Source organism: Crocodylus porosus, unplaced genomic scaffold (genome assembly GCF_001723895.1).
Source record: "Crocodylus porosus isolate Cpor-Errol unplaced genomic scaffold, CroPor_comp1, whole genome shotgun sequence".
Taxonomy (NCBI): domain Eukaryota; kingdom Metazoa; phylum Chordata; order Crocodylia; family Crocodylidae; genus Crocodylus; species Crocodylus porosus.
Window position 1 is genome coordinate 23,955,417 of NW_017728948.1, and position 8,283 is coordinate 23,963,699.

Here is an 8,283-nt window from a genome sequence, read left to right on the forward strand (position 1 = left end):
GCGACCAGCCAATCTGAGGGGACCTGCCCCCAGCCAATCTTATCAACCAGGGGGGTGGGGGAGGTCCCCCTGCAGCCAATCTCGCCGACTGAGAAACGGCTGTAGTGCTCCCAGAAGTGGCCACAATGCTCCCAGAAGTGCTGCAGCACTTCATACTTCATCCAGCACTCCCACTTCCCGTAGCCAGCGCTCACAGGGGGAGCACCAGTGTTCCCGCCTGTCCCCCCTGCCTGTCACCTAAGCAAGGAGCATGGCCTGTCAGGGGGTGCACCCGTGCTCTCAGGGGGTGCATGTGTACCCCCATGCACTCCCTACTCATCACCACTGCTAGCTACAAAAAAGAAGAAACTTTACAAATCTCTGATCACTATAATATTCATTATTAAAATGAAAAGATTGCTGTGGTGGTCATCCAAAATCCTATCTGGAGGAGTTACTTTTTTAAGTTTTGTGGCAGGTCTAATTTTTTTGTCTCACTATACATCCAAAAGTCTTTCTACTTTTTAGATGTCACTGCCTGTGCTATTCTCTCATTTATTGCTATTGGCCAAAGCTATCCTTCCTATGTTCCTTTTCTCAGTCTAATTTCTTTTACAGTCTTGTTTGGCTCTTTTACTGGCCATGGTATCTGTATTCTTTTCCAAGCTAGAATTAAATGTGAAACTGACATCTCTCAAGTGAACTTTACTCCTACCTCAGAATGGTTCCTCAGTGTTAGAGAATGTAATAAAAATGAGAATCAAATATTTCACATAAAAGCAATAATACTTTGTTTTCTTGCAAATTAGGTGATTTCAAAAGGTATAGAAAATATTTCAAATTAGCTACTAGTGCCAGATATTATGTTCTTCAGTTACAAAAATATTTTCTTGATAATGCGTAGTATGCAAACTGTGCTAGGAAAACAAAGAAAAAAGCTTTGCCTTTTATGAACTTCTAAGACTTGAAGTTTGAAAAAATAAAAATAATGCACGGCAGAGTCATTGCTGAGTGGAGGGGAAAAGATGAACTTTTAATAGTCAGCAGCCATTATTCAATCTATGTGAGGGTTCCCATAATGTCTGCTGGTTCTTAAAAGAACAATCATGTTGCATGTGTATCTCCCAAGGCAGTTCAGTGAATAGCGCTGGTGGCTATTAAACAAGAGAAGTGTTCTTTTCTCCCCTACCCATTTCTCCCCATCTTTAAATGGATTTGTATCTGGCAGTTTAATTTGGTACAATGTTATAGCTACTCCTTGCAGAAAAGTGAGTGGACTAGTTTAGACATTTTAGCTGAGTGTTAAATTACAAGTATAGAACTATATTTGTGTACAGTGTTTTTAAGCTATTTTCAAACTAGTGCAGAAAAAAAGGAAGAATGTAAGAATTGCCATGCCAAACCAGACCCCAGACCAATCTAGTTTGGTATTCTGCCTCAAGCTGGAGCCAGGACATGACATGACAGAAGAAAGAGAATAAATCTCTGCCCTATCTTAGAGTATAACAAACAAATACCTTTCCAAATGTGCCGTGCTAAACAGGAGGGAAAATTCCATCCCAATCCCTACAGGCAATCAGTCGGAACTCCAAATTCTTGAGCGGAGAATGCCCATATAATATTCTTTAACTTGTACAGCTATAAATGCTAAACAATGGTCACAAGATTATCTAATTGCTTAAAGGAAACCTATTTAAAAAAGAGGTGAAAGTGAACAAAATAATGAATGACTGTTTAAAGCCTTTGAGGACTGATTCTGAAAAAGGTCTTGCTATCTCTGTTCAATTTTGGCTCTCCTAGCTAGCAGTATAGCTGCTCTTCCAATTTCGTCTGTATCAAAAAGTAGGGGAGTAGCTACTCATAAGGTACATCTACACCTGAAATTAAGTTGAAGCAATAAAGTCTGGAGTAGTTTCATCTGGAGTCAACTGCTCTCAGGTGCAGCATCTACACACGCACCCAGGACAACAGCACTTTGAGCTGGGGCAAAGCAGCCCCAGGGCTGGCAGGGGCACAGGGGGTCAGCTCTGGGTGGTAGCATCAAGCAGCAGAGGGACTGGCTGGGGGACAAAGATCAGGCAGGAGTCTGGCCTCTGGCTGGCTGGGGTGACTGGGTGCAATTTATTGCCACGATACTCATCTACATAGGCATTTGGTCGCATGTAATAACTCTGCCGTAAGATTGTACTGTCTCCAGAGACAATACTATCTCGTGCCAGATTCTAATTAATTTACTTGCCCTAATACTGGTGCACATGTAGACTGTGATGCTTTTACTGCAGAGATAATGAGCGTACTCTGCAGTAAAGTACACATGTAGATTCAGCCATAGAAAGCCGTAGGGTTGTAAAAGTCACTCCAAAACCAAGTGATACAAAGCAAACCTGGGGCAAAAAAAGAGACATATAGGCTGTGGAAGTGGGGTGGCTACCAAGGCAGAGTATATCTACTTGGTCCGCACTTGCTGGGAGGCAGTAAGAAAAGCCAAAGCAGAAATCGAACTTAGGTTGGCAACACAAATTAAAGACAACAAAAAGGCCTTCTTCAGGTATATAGGAATTAAAAGAAGGTGCAATAGCATATAACCCCTACAGGACAAACTAGGGCAATTAGTGACAGATAATTGGCCCAGGGATTTTGAAGGGGTAAAAGATGATTGGAGGACTTGGGATTCCTTTTCTGCACCAATCAGGCCTCAGAGACTCCCCCCACCCCCCGTCCTGCCTACCACCAGGAGATCTGGGTTCAATTCCCAGCTGAGGTGACTTGGGGTGAGTGAGACAACAAGAAGCAAATCTTGCATTGGAAAGCCCCCTCCCCCAGGTACCAAGGCCCTGTATTTCCTTGTCATTTGACATTTTGCATTTTGTGCCTTTTTATATTTTACCAACCCGTATTGTTTGTTCTGCTGTTTGTGTTTTATATTTTGTTAACTCTGTGTTTTGTCAATGATTGTAAGTGTCTAACCTTTGTTGAATTCTGCCGCCTTGGGGCATTGTAGTGTCCACTATACCCTCTGATTTATGCCTGTTATGTTCCCAGTATTAAAAGGTATATGGGTAAGTCCCCATTGGTGGTCTGGCTCTGCTCTATAGGGGGAGGAGAGTCCCTACACCTCCCACAGCGCGTGTGGACCTGCTTTGATCCCTTCAGTTGGAGGGGGGTAACTCTTGGAGCGCTGCCCGGATTACATGAACATGAGTCATCAGTGTGATGAAGTGATCAGTGAAGCTAGCCGCACTTTATCGTACATTAGCAGGTACATGACAAACAGGTCCAGAGAGGTGATACTTCCCCTCTATGCGGCCTTGGTCAGGCTGCAGTTGGAATACTGTGTCCAGTTTTGGGCACCGCACTTCAAAAGGGATGTGGACGACCAAAAAAGGGTTCAGAGGAGGGCCACTTGTCAAAGCCCTACAAGGAGAGATTAAAGGCCCTGGATCTCTTCAGCCTCTGCAAGAGAAGGCTTCTGAGTAGTAATCTCCAACTACAAATTCATAGGGCAGCGGGGAGGGGGAAGAGTAGCAAGGAATAGGAGATGCTCTGTTTACCAGGGCACCCCTTGTAGTAACTAGGAACAACGGCCACAAACTGACAGAGAGCAGATTTAGGTTAGGCATCAAGAAGAACTTCTTTATGGTAAGGGTCGCCAGAATCTGGAATGGGCTTCCAAGGGAGGTGGTGCTCTCCCCTACCTTAAGGGTCTTTAAGAGGAGGCTAGACATGCACCTGGCTGGGGTCATCTGACCCCAGCACTGTTTCCTGGCCAGAGCAGGGGGTCGGACTTGATGGTCTGCTAAGGTCCCTTCTAATCCAAACTTCTATGAATCTATGAAACCACTCAAGGAGGTAAATATGCTCCAAAATGCCACAGATCATGGAAATCTCAGATTGGACTATTCACTCACTTGAGACACTGCAAACCACTACATCATAGGTTGCAATATCCACTCTCTCTCTCAGATAAAAGGATGCCAATCAAATACACATATAAGCATTGTTGTTTTTTTAACATTCCTTGATGAATTTTTATATTCCTTGTTGAACATTAATATAGATAGCTCCAAAATGGTTTAATTTATTAATCTTAACAAAAGATACTCTATATTTTTTAAATATATCATTGTGAGCCTCTAGAGGAACAATTTCTAATTGTAATTCCCACATTTGACTGCCTGAATTTCTCAGGCACCAGTGTTATTTAATTTGTTACATAGTAGATCTTAAACTTGTATTTCATGTACAAATCTTGCCTGTTTTTTAAAAAAAGGTGTCTGAATTCTTTAAATAGAAGGAATTGTTAAGCAAGGAAATGACTCATTGATCCACTTGCTAAATAACTCTGTGACAAGGCAACATAACTACTTAAGCACAGCATGCAACAATTTATGATCTTAGTACATTAAAGAATGTACTAAAGAAACTCCTGTAAAAATAGTGTAACTGTACTGTGACATGCAGGTATGTACACAGATATTGGGCATTAGTAACAAATAGCACTTACATAAATTTGTTAGAAAAAGAGGTGAAATTTGTTGAACGTTTGATGTGAATTATTTGTCAAATTCCACCGACAAGCTTTAAAGTGAGGTCTGCCACAAATGTAGATACAAGTGGAGCTGTATCCATTTGGTCAAACATACATGCCTCTTCTTCCACTAGTTTTATCAAACTAAGAAGACATTTCTGAGGGCAAAGCTAATTAAGGAAGTGCCTAGGGTACCCTCTTTAATAAGTAGGTGAAGATAAATATCATAAAATTATACCAAATGCTGGATAGGCTGACCCATCAAAAGTAACATGAATGTTATTGTAGTACTCTGTGAGTGAGTGAGGTATCAGAGCAGTGTAAGCACCCCATAACATCAAAGTAAAACTATGGTCAAGCTAGCTATGTCATCTACCAGTATCATGAGCCTGGACCCACTGCTGCCAGTTGACCCAGCTGTAAATGGATATCTGGCCATTCAGGCTGAGGAGTCAAAGGTCACATTTTATGATAGCTGCATGACTTCCTTGTATGCCTTATTACAGATACTGCCATGTCCTAACCACACTAGCCCAGTGTGCTACCTAACTAACTCTATACTGAAGCAATAGCTGCTATGGGCAGTAGACTGATATGGTTGACATAAAATCTGCATGGATAAGTCATCAAGCAACTTTCTGTACCACCGTCTACATGTCTACATGTACATCTGAACCTCAGCACATTGAGTTGGGTCAGAGCAGCTCCACCTGGCAGGAGGCCGGGGTGGCGGGAGGGAAGCTCAGCCTGCTAGCCCACAGCTGCTCTGATCAGGTTCAATGTACTATGCAATGGCTGACTGGGGGCACAAAGGTGGTTCAGTGTGTGGCTAGCTGAAAGGAAGCCCTGGCACTGAAGCACCCTTGTGCCCCAGTCAGCCAGGTCACATCTACACATGCACTGCTGGGAAGTTATTAATGTGTACCCTAAAAAGGGCGCACATGTAGCCACTGCGATATTTACTGCATAGTTAATTAGTCAGCTGCTCAGTACACGTCTCCTGAGGTCCCTTCCAACCCTAATCTTCTATAATTCTATGGTAAACTAGAAGCATAGAGTGACTATACCCTAGGTGGGACTCTGAAGGTGCAACTGGTGGGTTCAGTTATAATGGATGTAGACAGAAGTACAGTTCCCAGCTGTAAGTCAGAACGATTTCTGCAAAGGTTTCTGAGTTACCATGTTATCCTAGACCAAACAGAAGTTCACTGTTAGTTTCAGGAGGAAGGAGAAGCAAGCTGGGGGCTGGGAACCTGCAGCTAGGTTCCCATAGCAATGGCCCAGTGCTCTGCCAGTGCTCACTGCTTTTAGAATGGGAGGCGGGAAAGATAAAGGAGGGAGCTGGTTTTTGGGACTTCCAAGCTAGTGCTGAAGGGTGAGGTGGGTGAATTGGAGCCCCCCACTTGGGGGCATTTTTAAGCTGTCTGCAGCCATGCACTTGTGTTTGGTCACAGTTATAAACCATTGGGAATAATGAACAGGCTCTGCCTAGAGTCAGTTTTCTTAGAAGCATGTGAATCCACTGGTTGGATCCACATACAACAAGCTGTTGTCCATCCATCCCAGGTTTGAACTGGGCCAGGCTGTAACTGACATTGTCCTAAGTTAAATCATGCACAGTTGAGCTGTTACAATTTGTTTAAATATCCAAGTATTTAAATTTTTAGAGAAAGTTTAAAAATTCAGCCTTCTGTGGTTGAGCTGCAGGCATTTTTACCCAAGACCAAGTTAACAATACAGTAATATATTTATTGATCCAGTGAATGCTTTTTTTAGGTCCTAAGGAAGTTTTTTTTCCTGTGAAAATCTAAAAAATTTGCAGCACGTAAAAACAATTGTATGAAACATTAAAAATACGATTCATAATTGTTCCCTTTTGACTGTGGGTGAAATTGAAGGGTAGAATTAAATTTGCATAGCATTAAATGGGACATTTTTAGGTTCTGTCTTGCAAATTGCTTCAGCAGAATATTTGTCGTATTTGTCAGGTAAAAGGTACGGTTGTATTTCCCTTTTACATCACAGGGTGTGTGGGTGAATTACAGTTTGCTATATGGGTGAAAACTGGGAAGTGTGACATTAATCCTGAGATTAGGAGAACTGTAGTTTTCAATCCACTATAGCTGGATAAAATGTTTTTTGTCATAGGTTTCCTTATTTTTAAATGAAAAACATTATTTACTAAGAACGTATAATTTCACCCTATGTAGCAGTTTGATTAATGCTTATGTCATAAGGAAGTGAAAATAGGAAGCTATAATTTAACCTGTTTTGAAAACTTCAACTATGGCATGACTAAGAAAACATTATAAGCATTTCCTGAAGATACTCACTATCCTTTACAAAGGTTAATTAGCTAAGCAGTACAATATTTCTGTTATGGCTAAGCTAGGGAATAGAGAAGACACATTCAAAGAAGGACTTAAGGCACCTAAAATGGGACTCTAGCAGATTTCAGATGCTTAAGTCCAAATTGCAGTCTTGGGTTCTGGTTCTAGCTGTTTATTTAATCCAGGCTCCAGATCCCAAGTACCAGCTCTGAGTGAGGCAACTCTGCTCCACAGATGGGCATTCAGACACTCTTGTGCTAGTGCTCCCTACTGGCTAGCTCAGGGGTGGGCAGCATTTTTGGGCAATGTGCCAATAATACCTCAACCTCCACTTATAAGATGTTGGCGCGCCAGGGCTGGACCCCAATCCTTGCTGCTGCAGTGCAGCCCCAGCCCCTTTCCTGCTGTCCGTCCTGAGGCACATGTGCCAAGCAAAATGCCTTCACGTGCCATGTTGTGGCACACGTGCTGGAGGTTGCCAACTACTCTCCTAAGCTGCTTTTTGCATTACCAGTTCAGGGGCCTAATTCTAAGGCTTTGGATTTGACTGTGTGGGTCAGGTACCTAACCTGGAAGTACCAAAGTCCTTCTCTGGATCTGTTCCTAAGCAACTGGGTTTGTAGGCTGCTCAGTACCTTTACTTCCCCTGGCGTAAATGAGATGCAGTAAAAGGGCAGGGCCCTTGACGTGGCTTTACGAGCGCTCATGGTGCTCGGGCCAAGTGCCAGATGATTGGAAGATAGCCAACATGGTCCCCATCTTTAAAAAAGGGAGGAGCAAGGACCCAGGCAACTATAGGCTCATCAGTCTTACCTCAATCTTAGGGAAACTCTTTGAGAAGATCATCAAGGAGCACATCTGTGATGGGCTGGCTTCAATGGGAGCCAGCATGGTTTCATTAGGGGCAGGTCATGTCAGACCAACCTGATTGCCTTTTATTATCAGGTCACAAAAGCATTGGATGCAGGTGTTGCCATGGATGTAGTCTTTCTGGACTTCAGCAAGGCCTTTGACACTGTCTCCCACCCCATCCTCATCAAAAAACTAGGCAACTGTGGCATTGATGCCTACACAGTCAGATGGACTGCAGATTGGCTGAAGGGTCAGACTCAGAGGGTGGTGGGGGATGGGTCATGTTCGAGCTGGGGGGAAGTGGGCAGCGGAGTCCCCCAGGGCTTGGTCCTTGGGCCCGTGCTGTTCAACTTCTTTATCAGTGATTTGGATGATGAGGTGAAAAGCTCTCTGTTTAAATTTGCTGATGATACCAAAATCTGGTGTGAGGTGAGCACGCTAGTAGGGAGGGAAAGATTGCAGCAAGACCTGGATAGGTTACAACGGTTGGGTAGCAAAAACAAGGATGCGTTTCAATACTGACAAGTGCAGGGTGCTGCACTTGGGCAGTAGTAACCAGCAGCACACTTATAAGATGGGGAACTCCCTTCTTGA